Here is a 20,047-nt window from a genome sequence, read left to right as displayed (position 1 = left end):
AAAACTCAAATTAAAAATCTGGGGATGATCCAAATCAGAATGAACCGGTCAGCGACGTAGATGGAAGAGATGGCGAACATGAAGACCAAGAGAGTTGAATGGATCTGGAACCGGAAGACGTTTCCAAAGAGACGGGCGTTCGATTTCTTGTTCTACATTCTCTCCACCATTTCTGAACATGCATCAATCAGATTCCAATTTGGGCCAAATATCTACTTTCATATGGTAGACTACTAATAGTGTATCAGAATGGTGGGTCTTGGATTAAGTCTAAAACTGATCTACGTTTTGACTGAAATCTGGATTTCAATATTGGACATCGACGTAGGAAAAGATTAGGAGGGTTTTGGGAGGGTCCGAAGTGGGGGGCTGGCAATTCAGGAAAAGGCTGGATTATTATTAAATATATATTTTTCTCTTTTCTGATAATTAGATTAACCATGGTATGATTTATCACACATGGCAGCCTCTTATTGAGTGGTGATATCATCACCTAAGAGATAGTGGTGAGCAAATTTGAATCCTCCTGGAATAAATCCAGTCGAAGTGGAGGCTGTATGGTGGTGATTGCGTTATCCAAATCGTGAGGAGGCTCTGTAAGGTTAGGTGGCTGGTTGGGAGGGATGGTGTCATTCTCCTCCAGAGCGGAGGTGAGGTTGCCTGGTGGTGCCCAGGGGGTGGTGGCGAGAACGGATTCTGTACGGTTCAGACTGGATCAGAATGCTCCGATCTGGTTTGGGTTGGTTGAAGCCGTCCTATGGAGGGGGGCAGTTGGATGGGGCGACAACGGTTGCTGGCATGATGAGGAGGTCAATGAGGTGGAGGGACAGCCAGCTAGTGTGTGCTCGGTGTGGCGGGTATACTGCCAATGGTGGAACGCCAGAGGCTATGTGTGCTAGATGGCAGCGTGGTGACTCAGGCAGTCAACTGTCTTGGCTTGGACTGGATGGTTTGTGGGCCTGCGTTGGGCTTGGGCTAAGGTCTCACACTGTTTTTATTTTATGTTTTATAGCTTTTTATTTTTAATTAATGATTAAATACTGTTTAGTTCTTGAGCTTTTGACTAAAAAACACTTCAATCCCTGACATTTTAATTTCACACGTTTAGTCATTTCCGTCACTCACCGTCCAAAACCTCCGTTAAGTAGCTGACGTGGCAATTATTTTTCCTCTAGAATGTCTATTCTACCCTCTCACTTCCTTTTATATATATATATATATTTCTCTGTTTATTTTTTCTTCTTCCTCTTCTTTCTCCTCCTTCACCTACTCAATCTTCCTCACTTCCTCATCCGAGACTCCTTAATGCCATGCCCTTTTCTTCCTCCTCTCTCTTCTTGTTGTCCTCTACACCCAGATCGAAGGGACTGATTCATATACAACATATATGTTAGCATAATTGAGAATGATAAGGACATCGTATTAATGCAACCTCATCAATAACAATTCCATTCACCATTACAAATGTCACGCCCCGAATTTTGAATAATCAATTCAAATCCGAAACATGAATAATAACAAATTACAACTAACATCCTGAATTTTTTTCTCACAAACAACCACACTTCACAACTCTCAAATTTACAATAACCCAAATCCTCAAGTTATTTATTACAGCACACTCCCACCAAATCAAATTGTAATGCTCAAATGAGCTTAACTCGCCTCACTATTACAATTGCTGTAAAACTATAACCATTGCTCTAACCGCACGATCACCGTCCTGGTTCTCCTGTCCTGTAGGATTACCCGCTACACAATTTGAATAGTGTACCGGGAGTTGCAACAACACAAAACCCGGTAAGCTTTTTACAGCCAGTATGAGTAAACAAGAAAGAACTGTTGATTTATTAAATTACAATTCAAGTAAAATTCAACAGTATTACGTCTGCAAAGAGACATCAAACCACTCATGGAAAACCACAAGGAATACATTTTCACAATCCTCAAATCACAATACACCACACTGGTCCTGCAAACACCCAACCCACATAACACCACTCTGGTCCATCCCAATAACACGTTAGAGCTCTAACTGCCTCGTTACCTCTGACACCTTGGCCTAGGGTCAAGCAACGGCAAAAATACTTCGGTTAACACTATAACCGTCGCGCTTTGGACATCCCCATCCTCAGCACCATATACTTCGGTTAATAATAAACCGTCGCACTTTGGACATCCCCGTCCTCGGTACACAACTTCGGTTAATAATAAACCGTCGCACTTTGGACATCCCCGTCCTCAGTACACAACTTCGGTTAATAATAAACCGTCGCACTTTGGACATCCCCGTCCTCAGTACACAAACACTCCGGTTATCCATAACCGTCAAACTTCGGACACCTCGTCCTCAGAATCCTACATTCTCCAACTCTATACATACTCCAATGTAAATCATGAATATTAACAAGAACTCATCAATCATGATCATCACATATAAATATGATAAGTCAAATTTCAAACCATAATAAATAAATCATCACAATTCCACACTCTTCAATGTCACACCATTCCACATATAATCACGTAAATATATATATATATACGTAATCACCCACTCAGGAATGACCACTAATACCAACTATAGTTCACACAAGAAAATCATGAAATTCATTTTGTATAATTAAATCATTTTACTTACCTATGGACCGTAGTTGATCAAGTCCATATGATTTAAAACAAATATTTATTCCATAAATATTTTCACACAATTACTACAGAAAATAAAGTAATTAAAGGTACTCGGTTCGTAATATGAACCACGTGAGGTTTACTCACCTCTAAATTCCCGCTGCGTCTTCTTAACAGCTCAAAACAACGATCCGAAATCGTTCACCAATCAATCCATCAACCACCTAGTCAAACACGATCTTAACTTAGCAATCATTCATAAACCACACATATACAGAAATCCAACGGTCGGATCGAAATTATATGATGATCCAACGGTCGGATCCTCACGGATCGCCCTTAGGATCATCCTCCAATATTATCACGAAGATCCAACGGTCAGATCTTCTCGAATCATCCTTACAAACATCTCCACAAAATTATATGAAAATCTGACGGTCGGATTCTCACGAATCGCCTTCCGAATCACTATTTCTCAATTATACGAAGATCCAACGGTCGGATCTTCGCCCATGACCACACAAAGCCACTGGGACAGTCATAAGATCATCATAACAAAACTACAAGTCCATCTGACGGTCCTAACTTCACATATTACGAATCAAACGATCGAAATCGATCGAAACGTAAAAATTCATAACTTAATCATATGATATCCAAAAATTGCGTATAATATATCAAAATGATCGTATTGAAATATAGAATCTGAAAATGTACAGAAACCATATTTTTGATCCCCGGAGGTGGCCGGAAAGGGCCGCCGGAGTTAGTGGCAGAGCCGCCGCCGACCACCACCAATGGTGTCGGGGCCGGGCTGCTCTTCTTCCTCTCATCATGCTTAACAACTTTCATAACTAGCACGAAGTCTGAAAATGACCGGAAGGGGTCGAAAATTACCTTGAACAGTATGAAGGTGGCCGGAATTTTCCAGAAACCGGCGAGAAACTGCAGAAAACGGCGAGCTCCAATTCGACGTAAAAACGTCAATTTAAGGCTTCGATTCCTTCTGAAGAGTTGTTAAGAAACTCAAGAAGAACTCACTGGTTCAAGAATCACAGAAAAATATGGTCTGTAGCTCGAGGTATACCGATCGAAAGCTTCGGTGGTCGGAAAAATTCCAGAATTTTGCAGAATCCGGCAAGGCTTGATTTCGACGTCAAAACTTCAATTTCAGGCTTCGATTCCTTCTAGAGAGTTGTTAAGAAACTCAAGACGGACTCATTGGTTCAAGAATCACAGAAAAATAGGGTCTGTAGCTCGAGATATATTGATCGAAAGCTTCGGTGGTCGGAAAAATTCCAGAATCCGGCAGGTGCTCCGATCCACGTAAAAACTTCCACAAATCGCTTCGATTCCTTCTGGAGATTTGTTCAGAAACTCAAGGTGAGTTTACCAGTTCAAGAATCACTCGAAACAAAGCTCCACAGCTTGAGATATCTGGATCGAAAGTTCCGTTCGATCTAGCTCGGGGTTGACTTCAGCAGCTGCTACGAGCCGCGCCGCCGTGCAAGGGTGCTTCTGGGAGTTTCAGAAGGTTGAGACGAACCTGAGGATGGAGTTTGGCAAGGATTGGTGGCTTGTAGCTCGAGTTATCAAGCTCGGGACCAAATCGGGTTAAACCGGCCTCGTGCTCCACCGCCGTGTACGGCTCACGAGACGGCCAAAAGATACCACCGGCAGCTGCGCAAGGAAGAGGTGAAGGCGTAGGACGTGGTCCGGTGTCATTTGGTGGTCTGTGGTGCTAGAGAGAGATTGGAGAAACCGTGCTCTGTTTGTTGCTGGGTTCGGCCGACAGAGAGAGTGAGAGTGTGAGTGAGAGAGAGGGAGAGTGTGAGTGTCGGTCGATCACAATCAACTCAAACAGTAACCCTACTAATTAAGCATAATCATTAAAGGTAAAGCATCAAAATCATGAAAGTAAAAGCAATGTTGTTTTGCTTTGATTAAAAGAAATGGGTTATTACAACAAAACCCCCAAAGGCAATCGAAATCGAAAACAACAGAAACTAAATACACTTCAGAGCCTAATTCAATCACAAATTTGAATAAGAATACCATTTACCATCATAAAACCCAGATCAGTGACAAGGTTAGATTATCATAAATAAATTTTTGGGTGGATGAATGCTCTACCGAGGAGGAGTGTTCTACGGTGGAGCAGCTATTTGGAGGTCGAATCGAACCAGAAATTGAGGCCTAGAGAGAAGATGATCTGATATGGGGTCTTTTTCTTTTGGACTTAATACTCGTTACTCCTTATACTTTTGCATGAAAAACAGTTTAGTCCAAAATTTTAAAATTAAACAGTTTAGTCCTTATTCTTTCTAATTCTCACACAACAGGTCCTAAAATGACTATTATACCCCTCACTTTTTATTCTTTTTATTTTCTCTCTTATTATTACACACACACACTATTACACACACACACACACACACACACACACACACTATATATATATATATGTAGAGAGAGACAAAAAAAAAGTGAGGGGTATAATAGTCATTTTAGGACCTGTTGTGTGAGAATTAGAAAGAATAAGGACTAAACTGTTTAATTTAAAATATTTGGACTAAACTGTTTTCCATGCAAAAGTATGAGGAGTAACGAGTATTTAATCCTTTTCTTTTTCTTTTTTTGTCAATCTTTTTATCTCTTCTTCTCCCTTCTTCCAGCTCCACCCCCTACGCCATCCTCTCCTCCCACCCCCCCCCCCCCCCCCCCCACCCCCTTATGCCGTCCTCTGCGGCATTTCCAACACCACCCTCCCCATTCGCCACCTGCTTCAGCACCTCACATAAACAAATAAAACAGAGGCAAGCCATATACCCAAATCACAGAGTTTCAGAGAAAAGAGAATCAAAGGCAAACCATATACTCAAATCACAGAGTTTCAGAAAACAAAGAAACAAAGGCGAGCCATATACCCAAAACATAAACACCATTACCCTAAACTCAAATTGAGACCCAATCCAAAAGAATCCGAATTGAAACCCTAAATCCCCAAATCAACCACAAAAGAATCAAACTTTGGGAATCAAGAACAATTTAGATCAAGAAATGCAACTCGAAAAATCAAAATTCCACTAAATCAGTACAACATTCGATGAAAGTGATGCTAATGCGTCGTCCTCGTCTTGGATGAGGAGACCGAAGCGGTGCAAGTCCACGGGGGCGTCGTCACGCGTGCGCTGCTGAATTGGCTTCACGATCCAGTAGAATGTGGAGGAGAACGAGCGAATTGAGGAGCGGTTGGTTGGGAAAGGGCTAGGATTTAAGGTTCGGGTGAGGAGGATTCGGTTGATTAGGGTTTAGGGTGAGCGAGATGGTTCGGGTTTTGAAGGAGAAGGGGAAGGTTGCAGCTCCGTCTCGTGTTGCTCGTGTTGAGGTTTCTGGATAAGAGAGAGTTGGTAGAGGGAAGAAGAAGAAGAGATAAATAGATTGACAAAAAAAAAAGATATTAAAAAAAAAAAGTGAGGGTATAATAGACTTTTTGACGCGGAAGGATTGCCACGTCAGCTACTTAACGAAGATTTTGGACGGAGAGTGATGAAAATGACCTATTGGTCCAAAATTTATAAGTACAAGGACTAAACGTGTGAAATTAGAAGGTCACGGACTGAAGTGTTTTTTTTGTCGAAAGCTCAAGGACTAAACAGTATTTAATCCATTAATTAAACATGGCTTTATGACGGTAATAAGTCTGCGCCACCATGTAGTAAGGCGACGTGGGCTTGTCCCAGTATTAACACTCAGTATGCCTTATCTGGTCTAGCAAGGCGGCGAGCCATTTCTTGATCAAATGGAAGGAACCTCCTAGTGGCAAGATGAAATAGAGTGTCGCCGGATTTGTTTCTGCGCGGCAACATAGTAGGAAAGCTGCGCTATTTGTAATGATGCTTCTTCGTGATAGAATAATCTTTCCATTATGTTACAGCTTTGTCAAAGAAAATGGAGTAGTCAATTGTGTACTCTTTTTTAATTAGTGCTTGATAGAATACATAGATTTAGTAAAGACTCTTGATATTATTGTAGGATATTCTCTTTATGCTTATTATAATATGGGGTTTAGGCTCTATTGCCCCCCCCCCCCCCTTTTTATATTCCGCAGTTTCATTAATTAAGGCTTTAGGGCAGCCTCACTTGCCCCATTTCAAAAATAGGAGAAATACTTGTCTTAGTTGGGCTAAATATTGTTACTATTACTACCATATAGTTTGGGTCCAAAATCAATTCAGTCCCTAGACTTCTAATTTCATCAAAAACACTCTTACACTATTATTTCTCATCCAATAGGTCATTCCGTCATGTGTTCGTGAATTGGAGCCATCATGACACTAAAGTGGCATGCCAACTCAGCTCAGGTGAGGCCCACATGGAAGGGAAAATTCTAAAATTAACCCAGACTTAGGCTTGACCACAACAGTCTTTTCAGCCTTGGCAGTTGCACTGAATCATTGCTTGAACCACGGATCATTCGAGTGGTCATCATAAGTGGTGGTGGTGGTAGATTTCACTGGCGGAAGAAGCTTCTTCAGAACCCCCATGGTTATAAAGCTATTCAAACAAAATCAACCAAATTTTGAGATTTAAGACTACACCCAATCAGCTTGAACTCAAATTATTAGCAACTATTAAACCCCAATTCAAATATATATATATAGGATTTTTCTCAGTTGCGGACGTCCATACCGAAATTTCGGTACGGATTTCCTGTTTTCGACCACTTTCCGGCCACATTTTTACATCTTAACCGTTCTGTTTTTAGATCCTAATGTATAGATCACCTCTACAAAATTTCAGCCAATTTGGTGATCGTTAAGGCATCCAAAACTGCAATTTACACGAACGGACCGAATCTGTCAAACCGGAACCGTTCGTATTTATAATGGTAAATTGCATTTTTGGATGCCTTAACGATCACCAAATTGGCTGAAATTTTGCAGAGGTGATCTATACATTAGGACCTAAAAACTGAACGGTTAAGATGTGAAAATGTGATCGGAAAGTGAGGGAAAACGGGAAATCCGTACCGTCTGCACGGTACGGACGTCCGCACCGTAGCCGGACTATATATATATATATATATATATATATACCAAACAAAGAACCGCCTAAACAAAAACAAAATTGAAGCGGGTTTAGATAAATTTTTCTTTTGAAGAAGTACTTCGAGAAGAAGCAAAACGCAGAAAGCAGCACTTTATAAGCTCTAGCCATTTGTTCTTCTCTAGGTACCAAAACCAAAACTGTTAGAAATTTTAAAGTTCATAAACATTCTCTTCATATTATTTTGAAGAATATTGCTTAAGCAGAAATCTGCAGAAATTTTTCTGACAAAACTTACTCGAGCAACTTTTTGTAGAAATAATTCTGATGAACTTTGCTTAAGCGAAAAAAACTCATATTCGTGTTCATACGGATCTTTATTAGACTACACAAATCTAATGCGGTGAATATATCTCAATATAAACACATGTAAATAATACTTTATGAGTGAACTATATTTAAGAGTGCAGTAATGATCGTCCCCGTTTGTTTTGTTCAAATTGGTGACTGGAAAAGGAAACTATTTCCTTTTCCAACGCTTTTGGCCTTACTTTTAGGTACGGAAAGGAAACGAAAGAGTCAGCTGATATGGAATCAATTCTGTCTTTAGGGTGGCTTTAGATTGATGTGTAGGAGGTGGTATTTCAATTCCAACCATACTAGGAATAGCCAAATGACGTTATATACCCCTCATCAATTGTAGATCAATTTTAACCAACTCTTTTAATATTGTTGTATAGTCATCAAGGTAGCCGAAACAAGACTGATGGAAGTCACTGCAGTAACAAATGCGTCATCCTTAATTTGTATATGTTTGCTTTCCCCAGCCACTTTTTTGTCTGCTCCTTAGTGATCGATGTAATTCTACTCTATTCTTCCATGCATGGTCAGCATGGATGGCAGAAGCCTTTGCAAAATTCAATCTTGATTTTACTCTGACACACATATAACCAACCATTAGTGATGTTTTAATTTCTCTAACTTTCACTCCTCTTGTACAACTACTGTGGTGAGATTCAAACATTATTTTCAATACTTTTGACAGTTCATGATCTTAAATGTATTACCAAGGATGAGTATTATTAGGTAATACTTGTACTATTGCACTCGGTATTATTGGAAAATATGAAATTTGTTTTTCCCAATCATGATTGCAGTCCCAATCTCATCCAAACGTTGAAATGGAAATGTTAAATCCCTTTCCATTCCATGGTAGTTAAGGAAAGGAGTTCAATTCATTTTCCCTTTTTATGATTCCAATCAACCAAATGGGGCGTAGATTACAATTAGGATTGCAATAGCATATGTATCACAATACTTGCAATGTATATAAACTGTACAATATGTAAAAGAATCTTACATAATGCACTCGAATAATCCATTTTAGTCTTCTTCTGATTCCACCTCTAGTATTCTCTTAGGCTCCGTCTAGTTGGCAGGAATGTCAAAATAGGAAAATGATTTATTTTCGTTTCCAAACTGATATGGAATGGAATAGGTTTTGGTATTTCCATGTGAGTGGTTGGAACATTACTGAATATTAAATTATGGAATTTATTTTCTATTTCTATTGTAGTGTTTGGTAAGTTATAAGAATGAAATATAAAATTATAATTTTCAATAACACCCTTTTGTTAATTAAAGTACAAATATGACATCCACTTATACGGAATGTTGGCGAGAGAATATAAATTTTTTAGAGGGATAATTTATGTAAGTTTGCCTTTGACAGTGGGAAATGTTATTAGAATGTCACCCCTTACGAGGTAATTCAATTCAGGCTTTATGAGGGAGTCAATTTCTAGTCAGATCTCATTTTTTATTTCCTTTCCAATCTCTAATTACAACCAAATGACATCTCTACATGGAAAATGAAATTAATTCTCATTCCATACCATGATTTCCTGCCATCCAAAGAGAGCCTTAGTGTGATGAGACTAATTTATGAGAACAAATCGTGTGTTAGAAGGGACCAAAATGTTGCATACATATCAGCAATGCAATAACAGTTTCTTCCATCAAGAAACAAACTGTTATTACCCTTTAACTGCTATTTCAAATATATAACTACTTGCAACTGCCATGATTTGATTTCAAATCAATCAAATAGATTAAGTGTTTAAACTTACCTTATATACAAACTCTAACAAATACATTAACTTAAATATATCTGCAGTGGGGTACGCGCAAGTGTGTTCCATTCCTGAGCCCCAAAATTGAAGAGAGCTAGGGTTAATTTTAAAATTTTCCACTTTCATGAGGGTCCCACCTTAGATGAGTTGGCATGTGACGTCAGCCGTTTTGACAGCTCCATTTCACGGTACACATAATGGAATGGTGTAAGGGTGTTTTGTGTTTTGATGAAATTGAAAGTTTATGGATTTGATTAATGTTAGACCCAAACCATAAGATAGTAAACGATAATTAGCCTATCTTAATTCATCCTCATTTCGAAAGCAAATGTACATGTCTTCCATGACCTAGAACCCATACTTACATTGCATGCAGTTAAAAGATATATTATTACGGCAAAACACTCTAAGGCTATGTTTGGTATGGCTGGGTTTTTCAAAAAAGCTGGTTTCTGCTTATTTCTGAGAATAAGTGGCTGAAAAGGAAAGCTGCTAAGTGTTTGGTAAACTGGCTTTTTATAAGAGCTGTCAGTGACAGAAATAGTTGTAAAGTGCTTGGTAAATCAAACTGGCTTGTGCTTTTTGTTTGTGGAATGACCAAATTGGACATGAGAGATTATTTTGCCTTGATTGTTTGGTAATACAATGTTCTTATTATTTTTAATCTTTATTATGTTCTTATTAATTTTTGTTAACTTTAAATTTTTATAAATCATGTTGACCATAAACAAATTAATGTCTAACAAAAGAGAGGTATCTATGAAACAAGACACAATTAGCCAACGACCAGCACCCAATCAAGAGAGGAAAGAAATCTTCCAAATAGCAATAGAAGCTGATCAATGAGCACTAGGATTGAAGATATCACACCCACAATTTTCTTATAATTAGACTTCTTACTAGTTAATTCTTTTGTATTACTTAAGAACATTCACTTTAGTAGCGAGTCTATCTATCCACTGTCCACCTACTCTGAGGTAAAAATAAAATTGATTGACAATAATCACAATCATTTTTGGTCCAAACATCACCACCATCAAAGTCTCATAATAGCTATATTTTTTTTGTATTCAACAAAATTGTTAACCAAATTACAGCTCAAGGAAACACCCCATCAATACCTAGAAATCCTAAGATGGGATTAAAGTTATGCTTCTTCAATGCAACCAAGTGAGACCATTAAGTTTGCTACTCAATGTTGTCAGGTCTACAGTACGGCATGTATGTATAGTCCTTTGTAGCATTCTTCTTTCGCCTTTGCTCCAAGAAGGCTTCAAGCTTCCCAGATCCCTGATCACATCAAAGATTAGGATTATATTAGTTTCCAAAACCATAAGGACCAAAGCAGTACTCCCAACGGGATATTTTGGACATATTAAAAGAAAGTAGGTACCTTGAGATTTTTAGACTTTTCAACAAGTCGTTTCTTTCGGATTTCAGCTGCAATCGAGAAAAATTGAATCATCAGTAAGCACTTCATCTTATGTGCCGGCATACATGCTGAGAGCATATACTAGTACGTTTCACATTCATGCAACTTGATAGTTGTAAGGAAACACTATACACATAACTGGTTCATGACTAGAAAACTAGAAACAACAAATAGCACCACCCAAAATGAAGCAGAACTGGAAATAAACAGAAACTGGAAACAAACAGAATCTTTGCAGCAATATTTCAATCCAAAATGAAGCAGAAACTGGAAACAAACAGAAATTAACAGAAACTTGCAGCAATATTTCAATCCAAAATGCATAATGAACTGGAAACAAACAGAAATTGACAAAGAAAGGAAACAGAAACTGGATTCCAGTGCACAACATGCAACCAAATGCTAAAGAAAAGAAAGATCAAGGCAAGAGCCATGCCAACTCCCACATACAGAAGTAATACATAAAAAAATTAATCAGAATATTAGCAGAGAAATGAAGCATCTTTTCCACACTAGATATAAGAGAATTCAAATCAAATAGTCTACAGTCTACACTGACAGATTTTCATTAAATGTGTATGCTTTTAGTGGCTACCTTCTGGTAGAAAACGACTGCCCTTCACCAAATATGTTCATCTTATACATAATATTACTCCACGAGCTGGAGGCATTTATGAGCTACCAAATATTTACCTATCTATATAAATCTCACTGTACTCCATGATTGTTTTCCCCAAACCAAGCACCAACCCAGCTTTGCTCCATCCTTTCTCCAAAACTAATACAAAACCATTCACTCAATACGATTCATTTTGAACCTCAATTCATGATTACACTAGAAGAAATCTTCAAGACGTCTTCAAAGTTCAAATGATTAAAGAAACCTCTCACTGATCCAAACAACAAAGACGAATTCAAACCCACCTCCCCAAAAACCTCAAAAAATCAAAAGCTCCAATTTTTTACTCAACTGCTTGATACCCCAATACACCCAGCAATTTCATCAAACTCAGTAACTCACCCAGGAAATTCGTCAACTTACACACTGCCGGCAACCCAGCAATTTATTCACCTGATTTGAAATCATTAAATCAATAACCAGCAATTTGGTAATCTGAAATTGCAACCCAGCATGATACTTACACAGTTAAGAGAGGAAGAACTGAAGAAGCAGAAGACTAGAACTCAATCTGAAGAATCGGTAGTCTGAAGTCTGAACTCTAAAGAAGAAAGACTTTGGCTATCGGGCTATGCAGTCGGGAGTGCTGAAGGATTGAGTTCGGCGGTGGCTGGGTGGGGCTTGAAAGGCTGGAGGTGGAGCTCAGCGGTGGGGGCTGGGTGGGGATTGAAAGACAGGAGATGCCGAGAAGCAGGTTGAGAAGTTGAAAAGAGAGATCGGGACTGGGAGTTCGGCGGGGCTTGAGCCCACCCCAGCTTGTGCCTAGATCCGCCCCTGGTGGCGGCGTTTGTGGGAGAGGGATGCTTGGTCTGTGATGAGAGCCCGGCGGCGTCAGAGGGAGAGTAGAGATGGGATAGAGATGAAAATGAAGCAGAGTCTGAGATCTCATCTCGAAGGGCTAATGGCAATCCGTAATTGCCTCAACCAAGGAGGGATAGACTTCGTCATTTAGAAAGATTCATTTAACTACAGGAAGCTACGCTACAGTACGCTGCTGGCTTCTGGCTTCTGAAAGCAGGGGTCACGCAGCTTCTCCTTTTCGAGAGAAGCTGCAGTGGCTTTTCAAATAAGCTGAGCATAAGTCAGCTAACCAAACGCCTGTGACTCTTGTGCTTATAAGCATGGGAGCTAAAAAGCCCCCCCCAAACATAGCCTAAGAAGGATTAGAGTATAGTATGCAGCTGGCTTATTTATGACCTAGAACCTATACTTTCACCGTACGCAATTAAAAGATACATAAATAAATACGGCGGAACACTCTTAAGAAGGACTAGAGTAGTATGCAGCTGGCTTAGTTTGAAGTCACAAGCCGGCCAAACCTCATGAGGGGTTAGGCATCCTAGTAATTGCAAATAGCAGCTCCATAATTAAATTGTGCTACTCAACCATTGGAAATTCAATACATCTAAGGACTAACCTTGCCTTTTCAAAAAAAAAAAAGGACTAACCTTGCTTATCATGGAGATTGTAATTTAACACATATTTCTTTTGGGGGGAATGACAACAAACCCCATGACTCCCTGATTGTTAATATAAGCTTCTGTGCCACAAGGGTTTCGGCAGTGGACCACAGTATTTGGTTTCTGGACACAGTGGCCATATTTGAGTGTCGCGCGCAGACTTTTTGGGGCATTTGTGATTTGTTTGTTGTTTTAAAGGCCCCAAATTGTATTATGTAAGAGAAAAAAATTTAATGTAAAAGAGACTAATTGCTTTGGGTTGTGTTTAGTGCTTATAAGTATTAAAATAAGGCCCCGTTTGGATTTTTTTCGTTTTCTTTTTAAATTAGTTTTTTATCTGAAATTTTAGATTTTATTGTGTTTAGTAAATAAATAAATAAACAATTTTAATTGAAAGTTATAAGTCACTGGCATCAGATTTTTTATGTAACCCAAAGATTACTTTTAGAAGCTGGTTTCGATCAAAATACGCTCTCAAGTTGTTTTATGTACTGATAGCATTTTTAAAAGGTTTTACTAAACACGAAATTATTTTAATTCACAACTGATTATTCTCACAACACAGCAGTAACAAATTTTTTTTTTTTAAGTCACATCAATATGAAACTAACCCTAAATGGTACACGTTAATATCAATTTTTCTTCCCATCCTCGTTACCTTGCATAAACTAGAATACAATTTTTGGTTGTCTCTAGATAAGACCAGCGAAGTCTATTGATTTAACCTCTTCTTCTTCCTCTAAAACCTACGTTCTTCTTCTTCCTCCAAGCACAATACGTGCTTTCTTCCTTAATTTGAAGCTCGAGATCTGCTTTTCTTTATCTAATCTTCAATTTCTCCATGATAGTCTTTATTATGGTATGGTTTGTGTAAATTTCTCAATTTTTGTTGAATTGGAGTATGGATTGAATGGAAGAAAAAGAGAGCGAGGAGGTCACATGTCCCAGTTTACTATATCCCAATTCTATCACTTTATAATCTCGCGACACCTGTCTTCTCACTAACAGAAAGTTAACAGAGTTAACGTTTCATTTAACCAAAAAAAAGAAGTGTTGACAAAGCTGTAACCCCATCGCTGACAAAGCTTCAAACCTTCAACTATGACTATCCAGAATTCTTATCACACCCACTCCAAAACCCCTTTGTGGAGAGTGGGGCCGGTGCAAGTTTGATTACTGTGCGATAAGGTTTTTTTTTTTTCCCAGGCAAGTGACAGTGTTAACTCTTGTTGAGCCAAATGACACATGTCAAATTGTAATTCGTGGGACAGGGTTGGGATAGGGAGTTTGGGGAGAGTGGATTTCCTCCCAAAAAGAGACATTAAATCTGCGAGGGTCGATGAAATTTGTATGTTTGAAGCCTTGGATAAGGATATTTTTACAAACAGTGCAGTGTATGAAGTATGGATGATTCTATAATTTGGTGTATGCTTTGAATTTCAACATCATTTTGGTATATCAAGTTAACCCCATTAAGTGTTGCCGTTAAATTGGACAATAAAATAAAAGATACCATGCAATTAAACAAAACAATCCCAAATAAAAACTAGCATTTCAATAATTTTTTGAATTGAAAGTATTTCATTTTGATCATTGATTTTTCTACTAATACTTGTTAGTTGTTCTTCTTCCTTTTTTGGACGATTATTGATATAATACTTTTTTTTTTTTTTTTGAAATGCTAGATAGTTCTTTTAATAAGTTCTTATGTTTTTCATCAGAAAGTTTTAATAGAGAATTTAATTTCTCTATCATTATTTCAGACATTGTTCTCATGAGGGATTCTATTTGAGGCTTAAAGCAGGCTCTGATAATAACTTAGTCGGATCTAACTAATGCTCAAATAATCAAGAGGTTTTTGTTCCTCTTCAAGAGATTCTTTAATAATTTTGATATCTTCTTCCACTTTGTAGTTTCTTTTCTGAATCCGGAAAATAATATTCCAATTTTCAGGAGTTTTTCTATCAAGCTTTGATCTAAAATCTTTTAGAGTTTTTTAACTTTTTCTTTCTTCTAACAATTCTTGGCTTGTTTCTTTGCAAATAGTAAGCAGCTCTTTTCTAGTATGGATAGAAATTATGAATATTAAAACTTAACTGTTTACCTTCGAGTATTGAGGATATTGCAATATGTCAAATAAACAAATTCAGGAGTATGGGCCTACTACCTAAGATCCAGGTCATGGGTTCGAGTCAACATGGGGGTAGGAATGAAATCCTTTGATCCTCTTTAAAATAAGTGAAAAAAAAAAAAAATATGGGCTTACTACGCTTTGTCAAATTTTTTTTATTTTTGGTAACTGTTCTGGGGGATATTTAATAGAAAAGTTAACAGTGTACACTAAAGTGAAAGATTTGAGCAAACTTGGTAAAACATTGTGATAGTTATGAAAGTTGGTATAAAGTGTAGAAATGTCAATAGTTGGTGCATGGTTTGTGATGTTTTCCCCCTTGAATATTGTAGAATTGAATAGGGTTCATGAGGTTCAGCAAAATTTAGGTGAAGAAATGGTTTAGGTGACCATTTATTACTCATATTATTTTTATATTTTATTGTATTAATTATGATTTGCATAACAACTTCTTATGGTTACATAAAGAAAGTTCATGAGAATCTTAATTTCTCATTCTATGAGAAAGAAAAATAAAATAAAAAATTTTGCGAACCAAATGAGGACGTATTTAATTCCTTTTGCTAACCAAATGAGGACTTACTGTACACCCAAAGCCATGCATGTTTAGAAACTGAAATATATGGCCGGATTGATCAATGACTTAAGGAACAAGCTACTAGCATTTAACAAGGCCTTAAAAGATTTGCGCCGAAGTTTTGAATTCCTGGTAAGTGCTAACTACCCGTAACCAATCACCCATGAGTTTAAGAGCAAACTGCTACTTTATATAAACAGCATCCCTAAGCCTCTTAGTCACCACGTACTACTACTACTACTACTCTCTAAACACTTCGACTACTTGAACAGGTCTTGCTACCATTAAGCACACAATACTAATGGCAAGCTCTGGAGTAGTTAAGGTGGTTTGCGTAGTGGTGTTGTTCATGGCGGCACTGTTTTTGGGTGGCGCAAAAGCATTCTTACAATGCCCTAAATTAGTCGATGATCTGAAGCCATGCATTCCCTACCTCAAGGAAGGTGGGATTCCCATGGCGGTATGCTGCAACGGGATTAAGACCATCTACGACAAAGATCTGGCCACTCTCCAGGACATTGCTAAGTGTTTGGAGAAATTGATAACTGACGCATTCACCGGTACTTTTTCCAGACGTGCATCAGGGCTTCCCAGCATTTGCGGGATCCTAGGCTAAGTCCGTCGAAGACTAACCCTTCCTCCGACTGCAAAAAGGTATATCAAAAACGATAAATGAATCTCTTACATATATAAATTGTACATTCATGCATGTTAGTTTTGCTTATTACTTCTGTGATTCTGTTGCAGCATCAAGTGGGAGCTAGGTTTATGAATAAATGGGTGATTCCGTGATTATATCGATAGCATGCTCAATTTCTTTTGCGGAATAAATGGTGTACGAAGGGAGAGTTGATCCACGATGGTTTCATTACGTGCATGTTACTATAATGGATTTCTCATTACGTGACTGCTACGTACGTCTAGATAACTTTCTTGCTAGTAGCCTAAGCTATCATATTCGATTCGGTGTAATATTTGAATAAGATTTATGTCTCCTCCATATGTAGAAAAATTTCCGTTCTAATAAATTTAGTTTATTAGTTTTATTTCCAAACCTGCTATGGTTCAGATTACAGCTCAAACATGTTCTCTATCGGAATAGTTAGCCTCAATCTCTGGTCCATCAACCATAAAAGAAATAGACTGAAACAAAATAAAATCCGTCCAATTAAAGATGATTTGGTTCAATTGGTTTAAATAGCAAGATGGAAGCGAAAGCCACCAAACTGAAGTTTCATGCAAAGAGCCATAATTAGTCAATTTGTCTGCTACTCCATTGTCTTCTCTATAGATGTGCGAAACATGAACATTCAGTTGCCGAGTTTGATGTAAGCAATTTAGCCAACGTCCCCGAAGAGGCCAAGGTATGAGATTTGGGGAATGGAAATAGGTGATCACTAGCATAGAATCCGTCAGAATAATTTCAGTCAGTGGCAGTGTCATTAAGGGATCAGTGGGTCCCATACATCCCCTCGGTTTAAAAAAAAATAAAAATAAATAAATAATAACATTACATATTAGAGTTATTGTAAGTTTATGAAATTTTTCTTTTTACCAGAAAAACTTATATAAATGTTAATTACCACTAAATTTTCCATTTTCTCGCCCACCTTAGGAATAATGTGTGACTAAAACTAGGCCTGGGCATTTTAGCCCGAAAGCCCGAAAACCCGGACTGGACTGATCCGGACCGTCAGGTTTGGGCCGGGCTTTGAGAAAAAAAATACACAAAAAAATAAAGCCCAGACCGTTTAAGTTTTAACGGGCCGGTCCCGGGCCCTGATATCCATAAGCCTGAAAGCCCAGTAGGCCCGATCCCTTTCATCTTTTGTATTTTTCTCTACTAGTCTTGGACTCTTATTAGTCATCATTCATCAGTCATATTCAGTCAAACATTCAGCTCTTAGCTGTCAACACAACCCCGAGTCCCCAAACCTTTCTCAATTTCTTACTCTTTTTCCAATCTGCAGCCAAATATCGATTCCCTTAGGAGCGATCAGAAGGGTTTTGATTTTCACTTTTCCAGTTTCTTTCGACGAGCCTCGCGCTTCGTGGGATGGGTACCTAATTGGAAGGACTTTTCCGAGAATGCCCACCATGCTCTCGGTGGTGGAGGATGCTCCGGTGGTTGTTTCGAGAATCGATGCTCAAATTCCGGTGGAGGAGCCGATGAATGCTATTAACGAAGAGGACCCGGTTCCTGGCGGGTCGGTCCAGACCCAGAACTACTATTCAGACTCTTCTTCCAGGTGGCGCAAGAGTCTAGACCGGTCCAACTCCATCAGGAAGACGACGGCGGCGACGGTGGCTGAGTCCAACCCAAATTTCAAAGCTCGAAGCTCAAACCCTCAATCGATTTCCAGATTTCAAACAAGAACCCTAATTTCAGAAACCCAGCAACAATCCTCTTCTGGCCTTCTTCACTAACTCGAAACCCAACAATAATTTCAATTTTCCATTACCCGAAGCCTCTCTTCATCAGTTTGTGGACTCAGGACTCAAGATCTGTTTATATGTTTATATGTGATCTGTTGAAGCTGTAACAGGTAGGCATGCATCTTAAGTCAGATATGCAGATGCTTGATGAAATATCTTGAGCTGATGAATCATACTCTTTCAGTCTTTCACCTGTTATTTGCATCTGCCATATTCCAATTTTTTGTTTTTGTAAAGCCTAGTCATCCTAAAAACTGTGTCGAGTAATTGAATGGAAGTTATTGTTTGGATGATAAATAACTGCATTAACCAACAATGATTGGACTTAAAGATATGAACTGAGTGCAGGTAAGCAAATCAGAAACGGAGAAAATGAAGGTAAGCAAAGTGGGACTTTTGGGCCCGAAAACCCGGCAGGACCGACCCGTTCATTGACGGTCTGGGCCTTCACGGTTCCTATGACTGAAAAACGTTATTTGAGCCCGGCCCGAAAAATTCGGGCTCGGTCTCGGGCCTAGCAATTAGACATGCGGTCCCGGCCCGTGCCTAGGCCTACTCTAAACACTAGAAAAAACACATGCACCTGATTGGTGTGAATAATTATTTAGATGGACGTAAGAAAATTTATAATAAAAAAAAGTGGAGAGTTTTCAAAAATGCACACAGTGAGAAGTTGTCTGCAGAGAAGTAGATTTTTTTTCCTCTTTTTTTTCAATTTTGATTTTGTTATTTACCTTGTTATTACTTAATTAATTATTAAATATAATTTTGAATTAATATATTATGTAAAGATTCATATGTAATATCACACCCAGTTTGACTAACAAAGTCTCTTCTCTAACATATAATATAGATAATAATTTTTTAAAAGTAGGTAACTCCATTCACTTTTGTGTGTCGCAGGCTTGCCCATAAATACTAAACGGTACTTTGCAAACTTGCAATAATGTGATGGCGATATATCTAGATTTGGACGTACATTCATGCAGGGGCGGATCCACATAGAGCCCAGCTTGGGCACTTGCCTAGACTGGATTTTTTATTTTACATTGATTTGGTGTAGGCAAGGGATGTGAAAATGGCAAAAATAGGGCAAAACAAGGTGAATTGGGGAAGAAAATGGCAGAAATTAGGCAAAATCTTCACAATTGCCTCCAAAATCTGCAGCTTCTCTCTAATTTTCCTCCCTTCCCCTCCTGCCATTGACTTGCCTTACCTGAAAAAAATTTCTGAATCCACCCCTGCATTCATGTGTGGAAGTTAATTATCGACCTGCCTGACCTCTTTCAAGTAAATTGGTTCTCACGTTTTTTGTGTAATCATTTTGCGATTTAATAAACGTCCCTAGCTAAACCAATTATGATATTAATATGTCACTACACAAACGAGGACATATGTGTTGAGAGTCAAATACTCTAAGTCAGCAAGGTTCATTTACCAAGTTTTCTCATCAGATTGCAATGCCACGTGTCACAAATCTGGAGGTTCAGTTAGCAAGGTTGTTAGAAGAAATCTGTAGC

General features: G+C 38.5%; 1 protein-coding gene and 2 long non-coding RNA genes across 5 annotated transcripts in view; 1 reads left to right on the top strand and 2 right to left on the bottom strand.

The window, feature by feature from the left end:
- Window positions 1-1,481: 1,481 nt before the first annotated feature.
- Window positions 1,482-4,015, bottom strand: LOC133723919 (uncharacterized). The gene is made up of 3 exons (XR_009853340.1): window positions 3,529-4,015; window positions 2,779-2,855; window positions 1,482-1,752 (listed from the first exon to the last, which is right to left on the bottom strand). It is a non-coding gene; the product is annotated as an uncharacterized LOC133723919 (long non-coding RNA).
- A 5,294-nt stretch (window positions 4,016-9,309) lies between these two features.
- Window positions 9,310-20,047, top strand: part of LOC133721631 (uncharacterized) — a 72,451-nt gene continuing 61,713 nt past the window's right edge. Inside the window, exon 1 of the mRNA XM_062148298.1 lies at window positions 9,310-9,313. The gene's annotated coding sequence lies outside the window, so the exon portion shown is untranslated. The remainder of the gene's footprint in view (window positions 9,314-20,047) is intronic.
- LOC133720893 (uncharacterized) lies at window positions 10,786-13,049 on the bottom strand. 3 transcript variants are annotated; one of them, XR_009852009.1, is made up of 4 exons: window positions 12,388-13,049; window positions 11,840-12,316; window positions 11,206-11,252; window positions 10,786-11,102 (listed from the first exon to the last, which is right to left on the bottom strand). It is a non-coding gene; the product is annotated as an uncharacterized LOC133720893 (long non-coding RNA). The 3 variants fall into 3 exon arrangements; XR_009852010.1 differs by having other exon boundaries at window positions 11,938-12,316; window positions 12,388-13,048; XR_009852008.1 differs by lacking the exon at window positions 11,840-12,316 and having other exon boundaries at window positions 10,843-11,102; window positions 12,388-13,031.

The sequence above is a fragment of the Rosa rugosa genome, chromosome 7 (assembly GCF_958449725.1).
Source record: "Rosa rugosa chromosome 7, drRosRugo1.1, whole genome shotgun sequence".
Lineage (NCBI taxonomy): Eukaryota > Viridiplantae > Streptophyta > Magnoliopsida > Rosales > Rosaceae > Rosa > Rosa rugosa.
This window is presented reverse-complemented; position numbering and strand designations above follow the sequence as displayed.